This window comes from Anomaloglossus baeobatrachus, chromosome 5, assembly GCF_048569485.1.
Source record: "Anomaloglossus baeobatrachus isolate aAnoBae1 chromosome 5, aAnoBae1.hap1, whole genome shotgun sequence".
Lineage (NCBI taxonomy): Eukaryota > Metazoa > Chordata > Amphibia > Anura > Aromobatidae > Anomaloglossus > Anomaloglossus baeobatrachus.
The window spans coordinates 81,694,736-81,716,666 of NC_134357.1; the positions used below are offsets into that span (position 1 = coordinate 81,694,736).

At 47.9% G+C, this 21,931-nt stretch overlaps 1 long non-coding RNA gene across 1 annotated transcript in view; it reads right to left on the reverse strand.

The window, feature by feature from the left end:
* Nucleotides 1–21,219, reverse strand: part of LOC142313327 (uncharacterized) — a 79,863-nt gene extending 58,644 nt beyond the window's left edge. The window contains exons 1-2 of the long non-coding RNA XR_012754418.1: nt 20,996–21,219; nt 12,691–12,811 (exon numbers count right to left, since the gene is read on the reverse strand). This is a non-coding gene — a long non-coding RNA (uncharacterized LOC142313327). The remainder of the gene's footprint in view (nt 1–12,690; nt 12,812–20,995) is intronic.
* Nucleotides 21,220–21,931: the final 712 nt, after the last annotated feature.

The window sequence follows — 21,931 nt, forward strand, 5'->3', positions numbered from 1 at the left end:
GTCCAGCTCCAGACCCCAGAACCTTTCTCCTCCGCGTCCACTTCCTGACTGACTAACATTCTACACTTTGCTCCCACTAACTAAACTCTACCTCCAGACTAGCTTCGGGATGGTGCCTTCCCTAAGGCGACTGCTTAGGTTGCAACTCGCCCTAACTACGGCCTAATAGAGTGTTGCTAAATTAAGAGTGTGTGTCTATGTATGTGTTACGAGCTGTGCCCCCCTCCTTACCTGGGAATGGGATACCACACCTCTGGCTGAGGTGCAGTACCTCTGTGGCAACTGGAGCCTCAGGGGTGCCACACCACCACCACTGAGCTCTTATATACAGCATTCTAGAATACTGTATATAAAAGCTCAGACCGCTCTACATAATGTAAAAAACACCTTTATTATACCTGTGGCGCCCTGGACAAGCCAGGACGTCAGAGGTACTGCACCAACACACCCCACACCTAGCTAGGCAGACGGCTAGGCACATCTAGGTCAAACACAAAATTCTTGTTGCCTTCCTCCAGGGGCTGATGTCCACACCAGGGGGTGGGCCAGGCGGTTGGTCCCGCCCACCGAGGAGTTCACAGTCCTGGAGGCGGGAAAAGGAGAGCAGTTGAGTTTGAGATCAGAATTGAGAGGAGTAAAAGAAGGAAGTGGTAGTAGAGGAGACTGAAGGCGTCCGGGTGTGTGGCCCGGACGGAACAGCAAGGTTGGCAGACGGTGGTGACCGTCTGCAGGAGAGGCTGATTGGAGCAAACCGTATGGACCGTGGACGGGCGGTGGGCCGGCGGTACCGGATCGGAGAGTAAAGAGAAGCCAGCACCATTCGGCAGGGCTTACGGACCCCGACCAGGCTAGGAGTCGCCGTTAAACTGGTCAAATCCGTTAGCGAAGGGAACCTCCGGGGTTTCCCAGCAGTCAAGACCCGATTGAAGGCAACAGCTCACACCGTAGAGGGAAACACAGTCACCGCCAAGGCTACAGTTCCCAGGGCCAGAGCCTGCGGGCAAAAAGGGCTCCTTCGGCATCCATCCAAGCTGGGGAGCGGGTTACCGGTGGGAAGCCATTGGAACCGTAACACAACACAGGTGCAGGGAAAGGCAGTCACCATCAACCTACTGGGAGCAGAAACAACCGCAGCCGCCTGTGGGACCCGCCCATCCAGCCGTTTGTTTGACCAGAGACTGTGTGAATTACTGGCTGAGTGAGTACCACCGTGCCGTGCGGCACAGCGCTGCCCCCGTGACCCTGCACCTCACCAGGCCCCGTAACCCGCCTGGCATCCAATCCATCCCTACCCCCTTATCGGGCCCCGGGACAACCAACCCCCCTACCCACGGAGGGGAAAACCAACATCCAAGCTGCTCCCTGTCATCGCTCCCGGGATCCCCGTCCAGAGCAGCGGTGGTGTCACAACCTCACCTCAACCGTGGGTGGCGTCACGGACAATATCCCTAAACCCAAACCACCCCCTTTCACTCACGGGCGAGGAACGCCGCTCAAGTCCCCGGGATCCGGCCCACCGCTCGAGCCACCACCGAGCAGCAGCAGCAGCTGGACCCGAGCAGTGGGTGAGCGCAGCGTCCCCTCCTCCGCCCGCGACATACCCATCTAGGGGGTGGTCCGGTTCGATGGGTGTTGCTGCACTCCGGTCCAGAGTTTCCTCTCTGCGGCGACTGCCGTCCATCTTCTGAGGTCTGTTTGCATGACACGTCCTACGTCATCCACACAGGCCAGCATTGAGTTCGTGCTCAGGGCAGATCAAAGTATTGTAGTGCACATGCGCGGGCGGTCTTTAACGTTTCTTCGTGCCTGTGCATTACAGTACTTTGATCTGTCCTCAGTAGGGCAGATCAAAGTGTACAGGACCGCAGGACCATAATACCGGTCTGTGTGGATGACATAGGACATGTCAACCATACTGGGCTGGATAGAAGGGGGACGGAGATCGCAGTAGAGTGGAGGCGCCAGACCAAGAGCAGTGACACCGATTGGACCGGACCGCCCCTTAGGTGAGTATTATAAAGGGGGTTTTTACGTTCTACACAGCGGCTGGTGCTCTTATATACAGTATTCTGGAATGCTGTATATAAGAACTCAGTGGTGGTGGCTGCAGCTTATAGTCGCCAAATCTGCAATTTTGCACTGTTTGCCTTCTATAACCTCTGTGCTGCATGATGTATTATTAGCTGGAGAATGAGTTAACTAAGAATATATTAGTGAGTTCTGATGACCTCACAGGAATGTTTCTAATTCTTTTATCTATCTTTTTGTCAGCTCTTTTCAGCTGATTTATGACAACAGGTGATATCAAAGTAGATTGGCTTCTATAACATCTTTATTTTTCTGCACAAACGTAAAATTTGTAAAATTTATATGTATAAAAAAAAATTATAACAATAAAATTTGTAGTCCAAAATACAAACATTAAAGCAATAAAAAAATCACCAGTGGTGGAAAACCATGCCGCAGAGGACATTTTATACAGTAAATTGAGATTTGGATTGCATAAAAAACAATAACACTGAAAAATTTTCGCGCAGTGGATATTGCTATTTTACAGAAATATATATCACCCGCACTGCGCCATATTTCCATCTCAGTAGATCTTGTTTTTCTTTGTCTGGCTACCCCATTCTTTTTTTTCTGTATTTTCCACCTTTTAATTGCTGGCTCTGTCATATAACCTGACTCAGCACCCAATATGTAGCAGTTCGTTATACGTTGGCAATCTACACCCGAATGTTTACTGACCATGGCTTAGGCACATTTGTCTTCTAATAAAACTCGTGGCCGAGAACCGTCTTCATCATATCTGTAATTAACACCACAAAAAACCTCTTAAGCAGAGGCAGCCCGGATCTTTGAAGTTCTTCTGTAAACCAGAGTGCGCTCCTAAGCCTTAAATCCCCCAATAAATCTGCGTAAAGGATTTCTGTCCAAGTCTAAGATGATGGTTGCCTGGTCTCCAGCTCACTGGAAGCTTTGGCTTTATGGACTTTCATTCCCAATTAAACTGCCAAATGGCAGGAAATTCCTTGTGAGATAAGCTCAGGCCTTCTTTAGAGAGACCCCCTGATTAACTATATGTTGTTTTCAGGTATTACTGACCACCACACCAAGAGTGGGTAATTTTGATTGTTTCAAATGATCAGGAGGAAATTCTATATCTTATCCTGCTTTTCGGTCCCTTAGGCTATATACACACAGTGAGTATTTGCAGCAGATTTTTCTACACCAAAAACATGAGTATTGGCAGAAAAACCCTGCGTAAAATACGCTTTTTACACACATATTTACAAGGGCTTTTTATGCGTTTCTACTCTTTTTTTTTTTCCTCATTTATTTGAACCGTTGAAAAACAGTCCAAAAACGTTAGAAGATTTGACACTTTGCCGATAAGAACAAACGCTTTGATGGTTCAAATTCACAAGAAAAAATTACTGACAGCCAGATTGGCTTGTCTGTCTCCGCAAGGAGAAAAGTTCTCCTCTTAGACTCCACTTTAGCTTCTCATAAAGCCAGATCAGATCCCATACTTTGCACTGACGAGGGACAATCATCCCGAAACACCGTGTCTGCAATTTGAGGTTCTGATCTGGCATAAATCCTAGGTCATATGAAAAGGCTTGTTAAAAAGCCACTTTTCACTTTTAGGTTTGCTACTTCCAATAGGTGGCACTAGAGATCGTCTCCTTCCTTCCTGAAGAGACAATTTGAAGGAAAAAATAAATAGCATGTGCATAAGATTTCAGAAATCTCATTCACTTTGCCGATACTGTATTGTATTGCCCTTTCAGAGAAGAAGAGGGCTTGAACTCTAGTGCCAATGAATCGCTGTAGCAATTCTAAAATTCAATATTGACCCTTTATCGAGCCTTGCCATATGATTTAGTGTAGCGTGGTATGGGGCGGCAGTCATTGGCATTTTGCTGTTCTCTCGTACCCCAACACAATCCTAAAATTCAATATTGACCCTTTAACGAGCCTTGCAATATGATTTAGTGCAGCGTAGCACGGGGAGGTAGCCGTTGGCGAGGTGCTTTCTCTCGCTCCTTGGCATGCTACATGAAAGATGGGATCCTAGTTGGGTGTGTGGACTTGTGTCGTGAGGGCAGTAAGCCCATGTAGGCTGCATGTTGCCAATGATTTGGGCTGGCCAGGACCAGTTGTTTAACAATTTTATAAAGGAGACCACCAGTTCTTTAAAAAGTCTTTTACTTTGCGGTAACTTCTTAACAATTATACACAAGACGAAGTGGGCACTCGTCTTCTTGTATGCTTCTATTTCAACACAGAGTATATCTAATCCACCAATAGTCTCTTCACTTCTTACATCATAGTTGTTCATGTCTTCACTAGACCCTTTAGTTTCACTACCGTCAAGCTCAACATCACCGCGCAGTTTGTGAGAATCATTCTCTCCTCCCTGCAGTTCTACATCTTCTTCCTCTCAAAGGAACAATGCCAATATGGCCACACTAGGCTTTCCGCCTACTGACTCTTCAGTGGCTCCTGACCGGAGCACTTATCTCATCTCACGTCCTATTTCATCTGGGCCTGTTACCTTTAAGAGTTGTAAACTGCGTAGGGACTTGCTGCTGAGTGTCCTATTTGAGGACCCATGTCCCTCGGTCACTCCTTCTCTCGAACAGTCCACTGACCCAACTTTGTTGGATCATGCATGTTCCGGTCACCTCTTTCTCAAGCTATCTCTGGCTCCAGTCTCCTTTCGCTGCAGGGATACCCACGTCATACAGCCTTGTCGCTAACCAGACCTTAGGTCTGCCCTAGTCACAAGCTGGGCCCGATCTGATGTTTCTCAACTGTCACTTTCCTTGTATTCTAGCCAGTTCCACTATGGGCTTGTCTCAACTATTAACTGTTTCTGACTCTACTGTCAGCATGAACAGATCTTATCACATTTACACAATACAACATTGCTACACATCACAATTCACATGACACATTACATGACAACAATGCAATTAGTGCATTCGAGGGAGAACATTAGAACAAGTCCATCTCATTACAGTATGATAAAAGCCAAACTAGAATCTCAATTGGCATATATGGTGTTTCGGGGAGTTAACGTGCATCAGTTCAAAGTATGAGATCTGATTTGACTAAATGAGAGGCTCAGACACATGATTCTTCTTTAACTTTTATCATAAGTCATACAGCAGGGCGTGTTAAAGGGTCAATATTAACTTTTAGGACTGCTACTTCCAATAGGTTTCACTAGAGTTCAAGTCATTTACACGGACATTTTCAAAGTGCCTCCCCCACATCTCCTTTGTTCATGATCTGCTTAGGCATTGGGTAAATATATTCACAGGAAGAAAATTTTCAGCAGGCCATAGAAAAACTATTTTCTATACAACTGAAATGCATATTACCTTACTTTTGCAAATCTATAGTAAAACGTGCTAAATACATAAAAAGAACCATAATCTGTAAAATCTGTACATATGACACCCTGTTTGTAATCCCACTTAAATCTTCATGTATAAAATAGTGATCCTCTAAATGGGATCAGATTTCTCAACTTCTCAAATTAGTTTTTTTTTCGATGTCCCTTGAAGACATGTAAAGCTAACGAAAAGTTTAACAAAATTATATATTATGATACCCTTATGGGAAAGGAATAATGCTAAGGTGTTAAATGTTCCTTATAGAGGGCACACTGTAATGATAAAAACATTTGGCTAGGGGATCACCTTCTACAATGATGTTAGTTTAATGTGAAATAGTATCATGCAACATTCATGAAAATGTAAAATATGTGTTAAAAGTTCTCTTTATATCATGGGCCTTAGGTAACCAAACTGTGTCAGATAACATTTGTCATTTTCAGCTTTCATTGCCTTAGGCTATGTGCGCACTAGTGCGTTTTGCCCACGGATTTACCCGCGGATTTGCCGCGGAAATTTCTTGAGAAATGTCTGCAATCTTTGTGCAGACATTTCCCAGCAAATTCTATGGTAAAAAAAAAGCTGTGCGCACTGGTGCGGATTTTTCTCAAGAAATTTCCTTGAGAAGAATTTCTCGAGAAACTTTCTTGAGAAAATGAACATGTCCATTATTTCCGCAGGTACCCTGCGGATTTCGGCAGTACAGCCTGCAAAAATCCGCAGGGAACCACCCGCGGGCAAATCGCAGCAATTCCGCGGCTAATCCGCGGCAAATCCGCGTCAAATCCGCATGCGTTTCTTGAGAAACTTCACATTTCTAGTGCGCACATAGCCTTAGGCTGAAAAAATTAAACATGGATTCTGATGTATATGGCCAAGAGTTCTGAATTAAGCCGGCTTTACACGTATCAATTTCTCGTGCGATCGCATTTGCGATTGCACCCGCCCCCATCGTATGTACAATATGGGCAATTTGTTGCCCGTGTTGCACAAAGTCGTAAACCCCCATCACACGTACTTACCATCCACACGACCTCTCTGTGGGCGGTGAACATCCTCTTCCTGAAGGGGGAGGGACGTTCGGCATCACAGCGATGTCACACAGCGGCCGCCCAATAGTATCGTAGGGGCGGAGATGAGCGGGAAGTAAACATCCCACCCACCTTCCTTCCGCATTGCCGGCGGGACGCAGGTAAGCTGTGTTCATCGTTCCCGGGGTGTCACACGGAGCGACGTGTGCTGCCCCGGGAACGATGAACAACCGGCGCGCAGAAGGACGTGCGATTTTTAGAAAATGAGTGACGTGTCAACGAGCAACGATAAGGTGAGTATTTTGCTCATTAACAGACGATCGTAGCTGTCACACGCTACGATATGTCAAATGGCACCGGATGTGTGTCACTTACGACGTGACCCCGACGACATATCGTTTGATATATATCGTAGCGTGTAACGTGCCCTTTAGAGTTGAGCGAGTATCTAACTATTCATACTCGCTATACTGCCTAATACTCGCATATTCATTCCGAATAGCATGTGAAATGCAAGGCAATGGGGAAAAACTCGGAAAGTAACGAGTAACCCGAATGCCGCTGAATCCAGGCCAGTTGGGAGGTGTGATATTGACTAGAGTTCAGCAAGCACCTAACTATTTGTACTCGCTATACTCATATACTCGTTCCGAATAACATGTCCAATGCAAGTCAATGGGGAATACTCTCAATGTAACAAATAACCGGAATTCTGCAGTATTCGCTACTTGCACGAATAGTGCGGCATTTGGGTTAATCGTTACTTTGTGAGTTTTTCCCCATTGACTTGCACTGCACACGCTATTCAGAATATGTGAGTATTAGACAGTACTCGTTATGAGTAGAGTTGAGCTTGGTTCGCGGTTCGAGGTTCTCCAGTTCGCGGCTCGAGTGATTTTGGGGGCTGTTCTAGATCGAACTAGAACTCGAGCTTTTTGCTAAAGCTCGATAGTTCTAGATTCGTTCGAGAACGGTTCTAGCAGCAAAAAGCAGGACTTTTTACAGCTACAGTGTGCAGGAGCCATCGCTGGCAGCCTGCCATAAGCTGGTAACCAAGATAAACATCGGGTATCCAACCAAAGCGCTTTGGTTAGTAACCCGATGTTTATCCTAGTTATGTGCAGGAAGCCCACACTTCCCCGCTCAGCTCGCTCCGCCCCCTCCTGCATGCGGCATGTAAACACACACACACACACACTCACCTGTCCCCAGCCAAGCAGTCCACGACACTGACGTCCTCAGCGCCACCCACTTCGCACTCCGCCGCCAGCACACATGGCTCCGCCCACCTGGCACTCTGCACACCTGGCACTCTGCACACATTACCCCGCTAGGCTCCGCCCACCTGGCACTCTGCACACCTGGTCCCGCTCGGCTTACCTGCGGTGATGAAGTCCCGACCTCAGCGCTGTCACTGTCCTCCATGGCCGCCGCTTGTCACATCACCTTCTCTCGCTTCTGACCCGAGACTGACTAGCGGTGACGTCACGGGCCTCTCACGATACTTGGCTGTGAAGGCGGCGGTCATTGAACTCAGTGACAGGTGCTGTCAGCAGTGCAGGAGATCAGCGCAGGTAATGTACCTCGCTGACAGCAGCACTTGTCATCCCCTGCAGTGACCTGGGCTGACCCATTGATGTTAGCTCAGGTCACTGCATTGCTCTCCCAGCCAATGGGGAACATCCTGCTCTTCATTGACTGGGACAGTGTGGATCGTCATGGCAACCCCTTGGATTACACCAGACCTGGATTTGTTTTTCTTTCTAATAAATTGGTTAAAGAGGGAATGTATTGGGGAGTGTTTTTTCAAATAAAAATGTGTTTGTCGTCTATTTTTTTTTATTACTGACTGGGTTGGTGATGTCGGGTATCTGATAGACGCCTGACCTCACCAACCCCAGGGCTTGATGCCAGGTGACATTACACATCTGGTATTAACCCCATATATTACCCCGTTTGCCACCGCACCAGGGCGCGGGATGAGCTGGGGCGAAGCACCAGGATTGGCACATCTAATGGATGCACCACGTCTGGGGTGGCTGCGGCCTGCTATTTTTAGGCTGGGGAAAGTCCAATAACCATGGACCTCCCTAGTCTGAGAATATCAGACCCCAGCTGTCTGTTTTACCTTGGCTGGTGATCCAATTTTGGGGGGACCCCTACGTGTTTTTTTTTAAAATTATTTATTTAATTTAAAATAACAGCGTGGGGTGCCCTCAGTTTTGGATTACCAGCCAAGGTGAGGTTGCCAGCTGTGGTCTGCAGGCTGCAGTCGTCTTCTTTACCCTAGCTGGCTACAAAAATAGGGGGAACCCTACGTCATTTTTTTGGCTAAATACAAAGCTAAGCACCCCTTAGTGCCACATGAAAGGCACCAAAGGGTGCAAAATTACAAAATGCAGGAGAGTGGACATTATGTGTCTTTCTGCCATTATAATGACAGAATAGACTGATATGAAGTGTACAAGCACAAGAAAATCACCAGAGCGCTCTACGCTGTGAAAAGCAGTAGAAAATGGCACTGGAGTGAACATGTGACCGCCTCATGTAGGATGAAGCTATGGATCCTGGGTAAATTTATGCATTTACCCTCCTTCAGTTTTTTTGCAGTACAGAAAAAAAACGGAAGGCACACGGATGACAAACAGATGACATACGGACCGTCTACGGAACGGAAATGGATGCCACACGGATGCACCCGTGGAAAAAAACGGACTGTTTTTTGCAGACCGCAAAAATGGATCGGTCGTGTGAATGTAGCCTTATTCTGATCTGCCGTTTATAAACAGCAGGCAGAAATAAGTGAATAACGCCCCCCCAGCGTCAGAAAATCTCCGGGGTTTCAGGGCCAGCGGAGACCCTGGAGATCATGATTCAGGACGGTTTTTACGGTCCCCACTCACGTGATCACAGGTATACACCGTACACCGATGATCACGTTACAGTAAATGACAGCGCCGGTAAAAAATTATTTATCTCCCATCTGGCATGAACAAACATGATAAATCTCCTCCCCGGTCCCCTCCGGTCCCCCGGTGTCGCCAAAGTGCCCCCCTGATGCCCTCCCAGAAATCCAAGATGGCCGCGCGCACAGCAGCGTGCCGGCCGCATTCACCCTACTCCTCTGATTTCTGTCGCATGTGCCATGACACATGCGACAGAAAACTCCTCCCCAGGCCCTGCCAGGTCACCCCCTATAACCCCACCGGTGTTCCCCGGTGTCCCACGGTACCTGTGCAGGGTTGATCCCCCCACGGCCCTCTCCTTCACAATAGACGCTGCCGCATGCACAGAGCGGCTGTCAGCTCAGCTTCCTGTGTTCAGACACAGTGAGTGGTGGTTATGCATCTGTAAGCTAAATGGGCGGCACAGTGGCTCAGTGGTTAGCACTGCAGTCTTGCAGCGCTGAGGTCCTTGCTTCAATTCTCACCAAGGACACCATCTGCAAGGAGTTTGTATGTTCTCCCCGTGTTTGCGTGGGTTTCCTCCGGGTACTCCGGTTTCCTCCCACACTCCAACCCACACTCCAAAGACATACAGCGCTATGGAATTAATAACTCTATATAAATGAATAAATTATTATTATTACTGCAATGCCCTGCTCATGAGGTAAGGAATATAATTGATCAGGAGAGCTATATACTACATTTCCAAATGGAGGGATTTGCTTTTATAGTTTCCCTGCTGAACGACTATCAAACCTGAGAGTCCGTTATACGCCACAAGAAAACACATCTAAATAGCGAGCTCTGTTGTTAAGTATTCATTCAGCTGGATAACTGGACTTAAAGGGGTATTCCATCTCCAAGATCCTATCCCCAATATATAGTAGGTGGAATAGCAATAATATCAGCAAATACCAATATTTGGAAATGTAGAATAGTTCTCCTGATTAGGCATGCCCTTACCATATGAGCAGGGCATTGCAGCTTTGGTAGCAACCATTACGACATGGACTCTGCTGCTGTGGACCGGGGAGAGTGAGTGCAGATTCATTGCACCCACACTCCTCACATGAAGGGTCTGCACTCCTAGAAAATGGGGGATACGTTCCCTGAGTGTCTCCCCCCATATTCTAGACGGTCCAGAGTCGTCGTGGGACCCCTTTATTTTTTTTCTTACAATAAATTGGTGAAAGAGGAAATGTTTTGGAGACTGTTTTTTCAAATAAATTTGGCGCTTCTATGAAAGTGCCATTTTCTGAGGCGGCTGCAGACTGCAATTCGCAGCAGTGGGGCCCAGAAAGCTCAGGCCAACCTGTGGTGCGGATTCCAATCCCCAGCTGCCTAGTTGTACCTGGCTGGACACAAAAATGGGGCGAAGCCTACGTCATTTGTTTTCTAATTATTTCATGAAATTCATGAAATAATAAAAAAAGGGCTTCCCTTTATTTTTGGTTCCCAGACGGGTACAAATAGGCAACTGGGGGTTGGGGGCAGCCGTACCTGCCTGCTGTACCTGGCTAGCATACAAAAATATGGCGAAGCCACATAATTTTTTCAGGGGGCAAAACCTTCTGCATACAGTCCTGGATGGAGTATGCTGAGCCTTGTAGTTCTGCAGCTGCTGTCTGTCTGTATGGAGAAGAGCAGACAGCAGCTGCAGAACTACAAGGCTCAGCATACTCCAGCCAGGACTGTATGCAGAAGTTTTTTGCCCACCAAAAAAATGACGTGGGCTTCGCCATATTTTTGTATGCTAGCCAGGTACAGCAGGCAGCCACGGGCTGCCTCCAACCCCCAGTTGCCTATTTGTACCTGGCTGGGAACCAAAAATATAGGGAAGCCCGTTTTTTTTAATTATTTCACTTATTTCATGAAATAATTAAAAAACAAATGACGTGGGCTTCGCCCCATTTTTGTGTCCAGCCGGGTACAACTAGGCAGCTGGGGATTGGAATCCGCAGCACAGGTTAGCCCGAGGTTTCTGGGCGCCTCTGCTGCGAATTGCCGTCCGCAGCCGCCCCAGAAAATGGCGCTTTCATAGAAGCGCCATCATCTGGCGCTGTATCCAACTCTTCCAACAGCCCTGAAGCCAGGTGGCTTGTTGGGTAATAATGAGTTAATACTAGATTTGTTTTACTAGCTAGTATTAAGCCAGAGATTCTTAATGTCAGGCACGTTTGACCCGGCCATTAAGAATCTCCAATAAATGGTTAAAAAAAAGACACCACACAGAGAAAAAATACTTTAATAGAAATAAATACACAGACACATTAGAGACTCCATCTTTATTACCCCCTGTCAGCCCTCCACGATCCATGGTCTTCTGTCTTTCTCGTTCAACAAATGCAGCTCTGCTCCATCACTGCTGCATGGGGGAAGACGCTGCTTCCCGTGCAGCCTTCATTCCGTGAAGGCTGCACGGGAAGTAGCGTGCAGCCTTCACTCCGTGAGTGATCAGTGCTGCTGGCTGTTAGCGGTAACGCTGACAGACGCGTTACCATAGCAACGGTGCTCCCGGAGCCGCGGTTAGCGGTGACGTCACCGCTAACTGCGTTGCTATGGCAACGGTGATCTCCGTTAATGGCCGGTTGTGTCAGCCGGTCCCTAACGGAACGGGGAGTCAACCGTGTGCTAGAGCATGTCGCCGGTACACGGCGATACACAAATGTGCACCGTGTACCGGAGAGTGCAATGACAGGTCCTACATGACGCGTCATAGTCATGTGACCAGTCTGTAGCCAATGAGATAATAGCCACGTGACTGGTCACATGGCTATTTTGACGTCACGCTGGCAGTGCTGGTCACCGGGAGGATTCAGCGATCATCGGATGGAATAGCGGCAGGAGACTGAGTGCAGGAGGGATCGCGGGGACCGGTAAGTGTTATGGCAATGTTTAGTAACTGTAGGCGTACATTTATAATGCGTTTTTATGTGTTTGTGATTGCCTCCCATTATATCCTATTGGTTCGAGTTCGGTTCGTCGAACGTTCGCCGAACCAAACTCGAAGGAGACCTCCGTTCGGCGAACCGAACTCGAGCCGAACCACGGCCAGTTCGCTCATCTCTAGTTATGAGTATAGTGAGTATGATTAGTAAGGCACTCACTCAACTCTAATCTGAATTCAATCACAGAAACATTTTTTTAGCAACCCGTCCCAAAGCACTGCCGATTCCCTTATCTCCACAACGATCATGTAACACCTCAGTTCTGTGATTTTCAGCCTTCCTGGGACATCCTGTGCATTTTTTAACCTTCTCCTCCAGTCTGAACAATTTAAGGGCCATCACAATTAAAGATACATACACTGAGAATGTGCCAATAGAGAAGTTGGTCTTCCTCCGCGCATGCGCTGTCGGTTTATACTAGATAAGAGGCTTGGCTGAACCAGAACTGTCTGGATGTCCCGTGTGTTGACTTTGGAATTCTGGAACGAAAAGGTAAAAGTGTAAGGAAATCAAATTTAGTTTCAGAAAACCCTTTTAGAGCCTAAGTGCGCTCTGCACCTCTGCCCTCAGAAGTGGAATAAATACTTGCAATGATTAGTAATCTTTGTACCAGAGCCGTACACCAGAGGTCAGATCTGATCCAAGAACTGCAGTCAATTTACCAGCTCATGGTCAGTAATCACTTCAATCATCACACTTTTCAGTAACTTCATTATAGAAAACCGGCGCCTGCTGCGCACACAGCTGACTGATCAGAGGGCGGGATTTACTCTGTTACATCCATATGGAAGACCGACTCCCCCTAACTCCCCCGTGTAGATGGGCTGCACGTAGAAAAAAAAAAGAATAAGACGGGTCGCGTTCTGTTGTGGGACAACATGATATTTTCAGTGACACCATTAATTTTCTATTTGATTTTTTGATTAACATATATTTTCTTTTTCAGTGTTTTTTATTCTCTTTAACTCCTTTACGACCCACGACGTACTGAATACGTCATGGATCGTGTGAGGTTAATCCCCGCCTCCTGCTGTGGGCAGTCCGCAGCGATCCACAGACATATCAGCTGATTTCAACAGCTGACATGTGTGCCTGCTAGTCGCAAGTGGAATCGCATTCCACCCGCGACTATTAACCCCTTACATCTCGCTGCCAAAATCTGGCAGCTAGATGTATATGCGCGCAGCCATAAAGGTGACTTACCCGCCCCCATCGGAAGTCTCGTGACGTGATCACGGGACTTCCGGTGGTTACCATGGTAGTACAGGGTCATGTGATGACGCCTATAGCTAACATAAGTCACTTTCTCTCGATGCCAGGAAAACACTGACAGTGAGAGTAAGCACCATATCTGCAGATCTCAGTTGTGTAGCTGTGATCTGGAAAAATGGAAGAGCGATCAGATTGGCCCACCAGGGAAATTGCCTCTAGGGGCCCGCACTATAGCTGCCATAAACATTTTTATTACTTGCTCATTTTCGGCTTCTCTCAGTATAACATGCGCAAACGCTACAGTGTGCAGAAGAGACCTGTCCTGTGCCTGCAGATAGCACAGGATTTCATGTAACATCTTATGTATTGTAGTTAATAATGGAATCTGTTATTCACAATCAGTCGCAGTTTTTCTTACACACGGACATTCCTTGTCCTAGGAAAACCACCGAGTCCATCAGCCAAACAATATTCAAAAAGAAGCAGAATGCTATCCAGAATCTTCACATGGAAAAGATTAATAAAATTAATCCCACTATGCCGCCATCTATCCACCATATAGGGAAATCCCCTATAGTCAGTGTGTGGCGGTGTGACGCATTACCCTCCAATACTTTACCATGTGGAGACTCTGGTGAATTCTCTTCTCTTTTCACCTTCACACATTTACATAATTATCAGGTAATGATCGTCCACCAGTGTCTGTACTGGATGTGACCAGTCATTCTGTGGGGGAAGAGGTCTTTAAGGCTATGTGCCCACGTGTGCGTATTGCATGCAGTTACGCTGCGTATTGCACTGCAGTGTAACTGCATGCATCCTGCGTTCCCAGCACAATCTATGTAGATTGTGCATGAGACATGCGCACGTTGCGTTTTAGAACGCAGCAATTTGCATGCTGCCAAATCGCTGCGTTCTAAAAAGCAACATGTCACTTATTCCATGCGCTTTGGATGCAGCCCCCGCTCTGTCTATGGTGGGGGCTGCATCCAGAGAGCATGAAATCGAATTTTCACTGCATTCATTATGCAGTGTTTCTGCAGTGATTTGAAGAGCACATGTGCTGTTCAAATCGCTGAAATTTCTGCAGGGACAGAACGCTACGGGGGCACATAACCTAACAGCGTCACTACGGTTTCCAAATTAGTTTTACATGTTGGATAAACTGTTTACTAGTCCTGTGTATTCTGACAATACTGCTCTAAAGGCAGATCTTTTTTTTTTACATATACGGTATTTATACTGAGGCTCCTCCTGTACTATCATCACATACAGTGCTGGCCAAAAGTATTGGCACCCCTGCAATTCTGTCAGATAATACTCTGTTTCTTTTTGAAAATGATTGCAATCACAAATTCTTTGGTATTATTATCTTCATTTATTTTGCTTGCAATGAAAAAACACAAAAGAGAATGAAACAAAAATCAAACCATTGATCATTTCACACAAAACTCCAAAAATGGGCCAGACAAAAGTATTGGCAGCCTTAAGCCTGCTTTACACGAGACGATAGATTGTGCGATATGTCGTTGGGGGTCACGGTTTTCGTGACGCATATCCGGCATACCACACGACGTGGTTTCGTGTGACACCTCCTAGCGACGCAGTATCGCTCACAAATCGTGATTCGTGTACTCGTCGCTAGGTTTCAAATAATTGTTTAATTAAAATGGCGGCGATTGTTAATCGTTTTCGTGACATCACATGTTGCTCCGTGTGACACCACGGGAACGATTAACAGCAGCTTTACCTGCCTCCCGCGGCACCCGACGGCTTAATGGAAGGAAGGAGGTGGGCGGGATGTTTACATCCCGCTCATCTCCGCCCCTCCGCTTCTATTGGCCGCCTGACGTGTGACGTCGCTGTGACGCCGAACGTCCCGCCCACTTCAGGAAGTGGACGTTTGTCGCCCACAGCGAGGTCGTCCGGAAGGTAAGTGCATGTGACGGGGGTTCAACGAGTTTGTGCGCCATGGGCAACTAATTGCCCGTGACGCAAAAACGACGGGGGCGGGTACGATCAATTGTGCTATCGCACAATCTATCGTCTCGTGTAAAGCAGGCTCTAGCCTAATACTTGGTTGCACAACCTTTAGCCAAAATAACTGCGAACAACCGCTTCCGGTAACCGTCAATGAGTTTCTTACAATGCTCTGCTGGAATTTTAGACCATTCTTCTTTGGCAAACTGCTCCAGGTCCCTGAGATTTGAAGGGTGCCTTCTCCAAACTGCCATTTTGAGATCTCTCCACAGATATCTATGGGATTCAGGTCTGGACTCATTGCTGGCCACTTTAGTAGTCTCCAGTGCTTTCTATCAAACCATTTTCTAGTGCTTTTGACGTGTGTTTTGGGTCTTTATCCTGCTGGAAAACCCATGACCTCTGAGGGAGACCCAGCATTCTCACACTGGGTAAGAAGCAATGGAAGGAAGGATCCGGCACATTCGTATCATAAAAACATCAAAATCTTTATTTCCATGGTTAAAAAGGTACTGTGGAGACCAAGTGGTGTACGAGCAAAAGGAGGAAACTTTACGCGTTTCGGACTGCGGTAAAAGCAAAAGAATCCTTAATCATAAGCTTATGATTAAGGACTCTTTTGCTTTTACCGCAGTTCGAAACGCGTAAAGTTTCCTCTTTTTGCTGGTACACCACTTGGTCTCCACAGTACCTTTTTAACCATGGAAATAGAGATTTTGATGTTTTTATGATACGAATGTGCCGGATCCTTCCTTCCATTGCTTCTTACCCTTGTATTACCGGTTGGGACTTCCCGGTGGATGCCGTGCACTTGTGGACTCCAACACCCAGACAGCAGGTGAGCTGAAAAACCTCCTCCTCTCTTTCTCACACTGGGCCCTACATTATGAGGCAAAATTTGTTGGTAGTCTTCAGACTTCATAATGCCATGCAGACGGTCAAGCAGTCCAGTGCCAGAGGCAGCAAAGCAACCCCAAAACATCAGGGAACCTCCGACATGTTTGACTGTAGGGACAGTGTTCTTTTCTTTGAATGCCTCTTTTTTTTTTTCCTGTAAACTCTATGTTGATGGCTTTTCCCAAAAAGCTCTACTTTTGTCTCATCTGACCAGAAAACATTCTTCCAAAACGTTTTAGGCTTTCTCAGGTATGTTTTGGCAAACTCCAGCCTGGCTTTTTTATGTCTTGGGGTAAGAAGTGGGGTCTTCCTGGGTATCCTACCATACAGTCCCTTTTTATTCAGACGCCGATGGATAGTATGGGTTGACACTGTTGTACCCTCGGACTGCAGGGCACCTTGAACTTGTTTGGATGTTAGTCGAGGTTCTTTATCCACCATCCGCACAATCTTGCGTTGAAATCTCTCTTCAATTTTTCTTTTCCTTCCACATCTAGGGAGGTTAGCCACAGTGCCATGGGCTTTAAACTTCTTGATGACACTGCGCACCGTAGACACAGGAACTTTCAGGTCTTTGGAGATGGACTTGTAGCCTTGAGATTGCTCATGCTTCCTCACAATTTGGATTCTCAAGTCCTCAGACAGTTCTTTGGTCTTCTTTCTTTTCTCCATGCTTAATGTGGTACACACAAGGACACAGGACAGAGGTTGAGTCAACTTTAATCCATGTCAACTGGCTGCAAGTGTGATTTAAGGGGGCTTTACACGCTGCGACATCGCTAATGCGGAGTCGTTGGGGTCACGGAATTTGTGACGCACATCCGGCCGCATTAGCGATGCCGTTGCGTGTGACACCGATAAGCGATTTTGCATCGTTGCAAAAACGTGCAAAATCGCTAATCGGCGACATGGGGGTCCATTCTTAAAAATCGTTACTGCAGCAGTAACGAAGTTGTTCCTCGTTCCTGCGGCAGCACACATCGATCCGTGTGACACCGCAGGAACGAGGAAGCTCTCCTTACCTGCCTCCCGGCTGCTATGCGGAAGGAAGGAGGTGGGCGGGATGTTACGTCCCGCTCATCTCCGCCCCTCCGCTGCTATTGGGCGGCGGTTCAGTGACGTCGCTGTGACGCCGCACGGACCGCCCCCTTAGAAAGGAGGCGGTTCGCCGGTCACAGCGACGTCGCCGGACAGGTAAGTATGTGTGACGGGTCTGGGCGATGTTGTGCGGCACAGGCAGCGATTTGCCCGTGTCGCGCAACAGATGGGGGCGGGTACCAACACTAGCGATATCGGGACCGATATCGCAGTGTGTAAAGTAGCCTTTAGTTATTGCCAACACCTGTTAGGTGCCACAGGTAAGTTACAGGGGCTGCTAATTACACAAATTAGAGAAGCATCACATGATTTTTCAAACAGTGCCAATACTTTTGTCCTCCCCCTTTTTTATATTTGGTGTGGAATTATATCCAATTTGGCTTTATGACAATTTTTTTTTTCTTCTTTTCTTCATTGAAGACAAATTAAATGAATATAATAATAACAAAGAATTTGTGATTGCAATCATTTTCAAGAAGAAACTGAGTATTATCTGACAGAATTGCAGGGGTGCCAATACTTTTGGCCAGCACTGCATAGAGGCCCTCCTGAAGAGTAATTACATATAGCCTAAGACACTGACAGTGGGGATACAGGATAATGACACTGACACTGGGGGTACAGGATACTGACACTGGGGGTACAAGATACTGACACTGGGGGTACAGGATACTGAAACTGGGGTACAGGATACTGACACTGGGAGTACAGAACAATGACGCTGACACTGGGGATACAGGATAATGATGCTGACACTGGGGGTACAGGATAATGACACTGACACTGGGGTACTCGGTTCTTTTCCTCAGCACCCAGCTTTTCTATGTTCTGACAGCCATCTTGTCTTCAGCACCCAGCTTTCCCATGATATTAGAGAATGGGGAAGCTGGAATCTGAGGACAAGATGGATATGAGAACATAGAAAGGCTGGGTGATGAGGAAAAGAGCTTCTTTCTCTCAGCTCAGCACCCAGCTTTCCCAATCCCATCCCATGCTCTGACTGCTGCTATCCCTCTTTCCCTAATCCCTACTGATATATGGTTACTGTGTGGACTTCACCCACGTCACGCAGCTGGGACTGGGGCACACACCCAGCACCCCCAAATCACACACACCCTGCACCCCCCAAATCACATACACCCTGCGCCCCCAAATCACACACACCCAGCACCCTCATGTCCTGCATATCTCACACAGACTGGCTGTACCCCAAATTACCCCTCTCTCAAACACACTTAAACCGCATAATCCACACACCCTGTATCCTTTAACACCCCTCTGTCACAGTGTGGACAGGGTGGTGCTATAGTAATCTGACTGCCACATACTGTATTACCACCTGCGGCGGCATCCCGACAGTCTAAAGAGCCGCGGCTGCAGGTCATTTTAATACACCCGGGGGGGGGGGTGGATTCTGGGGCCCTGCAGGATGGGTGGGACAGCTTACTTTGAAGACAAAGTCGGGGCCTACCAGGGGTTTCCCACTACCCCGGCATGCCAGGCCAGCGCTGGATAGATTACATACACATATAATAGATATATAGATAATTAGATAGATCGATAGATAGGTAGATGTGCACACATTACACATGGACTCACCCTCTGTGCAGATGATGGCACATGGGGCCCAGGCAGTGTTTTTTTTGTAAAAAAATATTTGCTGGTACGCATCTCTCTGAGGCGAGGAGCGAGGGTGCTTTCAGGCACCGGCGGCTTAGATTGAGGAGGATTCACTCGCTGGCTTCAGACGCGCACTGCGCGTCTGAAATTGACAAAGAGAACCTGGAAGAGAAGTCTGCCGCAATGGTAAGTATAAGCGTGCACAGGATAGAATGAGGGGCGTGATACCACGGAAAGTATGCAGACGCCCATAGGGCAAGGCGCCGCCCATGGGGCCAGCGGCTCTGTAATCTACATAGGAAATATGAAAGTAATAAAATGTTTTTTATTACTTTCATATTACACATGTATGGGTAGGGAGCAGCTATTAGGGCAAATATGCGTCTGCTAATATGTCAGATCGCATACTGACACTAGAGGTACAGGATAATGACACTGACACTGGGGGTACAGGATAATGACACTGGGGGTACAGGATAATGACACTGACACTGGGGGTACAGGATAATGACACTGACACTGGGGGTACAGGATAATGACACTGACACTGGGGGTACAGGATAATGACACTGACACTGGGGGTACAGGATAATGACACTGACACTGGGGGTACAGGATAATGACACTGACACTGGGGGTACAGGATAATGACACTGACACTGGGGGTACAGGATAATGACACTGACACTGGGGGTACAGGATAATGACACTGACACTGGGGGTACAGGATAATGACACTGACACTGGGGGTACAGGATAATGACACTGACACTGGGGGTACTGGATTCTGACACTGATACTGGGGGTACAGGATAATGACACTGACACTGGGGGTACTGGATACTGACACTGACACTGGAGGTACTGGATACTGACACTGACACTGGGGGTACTGGATACTGACACTGACACTGGGGGTACTGGATACTGACACTGACACTGGGGGTACTGGATACTGACACTGACACTGGGGGTACTGGATACTGACACTGTCACTGGGGTTACAGGATATTCTCGTTCTCTCAGCTCAGCACCCAGCTTTCCTAATCCCATCCCATGCTCTGACTGCTGCTATCCCTCTTTCTCTAATCCCTACTGATATATGGTTACTGTGTGGACTTTACCCATGTCACACAGCAGGGACTGGTGCACACACCGTGCACCCTTAAATCACACACACCCAGCACCCCCAAATCACACACACCCTGCACCCTCATGCCCTGCATATCTCACACACACACAGCATCCTCATGCCCTGCATATCTCACACACCCAGCACCCTCATGCCCTGCATATCTCTCTCACACACACACCCAGCACCCTCATGCCCTGCATATCTCACACACACACACACACACACACACACACACAGCATCCTCATGCCCTGCATATCTCACACACCCAGCACCCTCATGCCCTGCATATCTCTCTCACACACACACCCAGCACCCCCATGCCCTGCATATCTCACACACACACACAGCACCCTCATGCCCTGCATATCTCACACACACACACACACACACACACACACACAGCACCCTGATGCCCTGCATATCTCATACACATCCAGCACCCCCATGCCCTGCATATCTCTCACACACACACACACACACACACAGCATCCTCATGCCCTGCATATCTCACACGCACACACACACACACACAGCATCCTCCATGTCCTGCATATCTCACAGACTGGCTGTACCACAAATTACCCCTCTCTCAAAAACACACTGAAGCCCATGTCCCACACAGATAGTATCCCTTAACACTCTTCTGTCACAGTCTGGACCCCCCCCCCCCCCATATACCACTCACTCTGCATCCCCCCCACCACCATCATCCCTAATTACCGTGCTCACATCTTCCTCGGTCAGCAGCTCCTGCCCGGTCACATGGGCATGACATCACCGCAGGTCCTTCTTCTCGTGCATCTTCTTCCTGTAGGAAGGAGCTTTCTGCTCTGCCCCTGCCGCGCTGCTGCCCATATTGTCTGTGTGCTCTCCTCCAGGTCAGGAGCGCCCCCTCTGTCCCCCCATCTTCCGTGTAGCTACTGGCGCTGTCATCTGACGGCTTCCTGCAGTGCAGTATTTTTTATCACCTGCGGCCGCAGCTCATGTTAATACACCCAGCAGGGGCCCCTGCAGGCTGCCGGGGACAGCTTAGATTGAACACAAGGTGAGGGCCTACAGGGGGTTTCCCGCTACCCTGGCACGCCAGACAGACGCTGTGTACGTGACGTCATCGCAGGTCCTGCAGCTCCAGTAGCTGCTCTGCTTGTGCCTCCGCTCCACACATGGCTAATTTGCATAGTTTACAAATTAGCCATGTGGACAGAGCCAGAGGTGCTTTCCCTCAGCACTCTTCGGATTTTCCGGTACGCCGTACCGGCACGTACCGCCGCAAAAAAGCACTGGGCCCAGGATGGCAGGCTCTTCTCTGGAGCCTGTACTTCCATCTTGTCTGTGGTGCAGCCTCCCCTCCTCCTGGGGCCCGACTGCTGTATATCCTTTAAATATGCCAGTGCTGGAGGAGGAGAGCAGCTCAGGGATGAGGGGGGCAGGGAGACATGTTTGTATACAGAGGCCTCTGCTGTGCTGGAGACGGATCTGGTGGGCGGAGCCTCCTCTGGGCTCTGAAAAATGACGTCATCTGCCGCTTCAGCAGATAAGAATTCTCCCTCCTGCAGGCCCCTTAGGCTACTTTCACACTTGCGTTCAGCGGAGTCGGTCACTATGGAGAATAGCGCAGTCCGTTAACGCACTGCGTTATTCTCCATAGACTTGTAT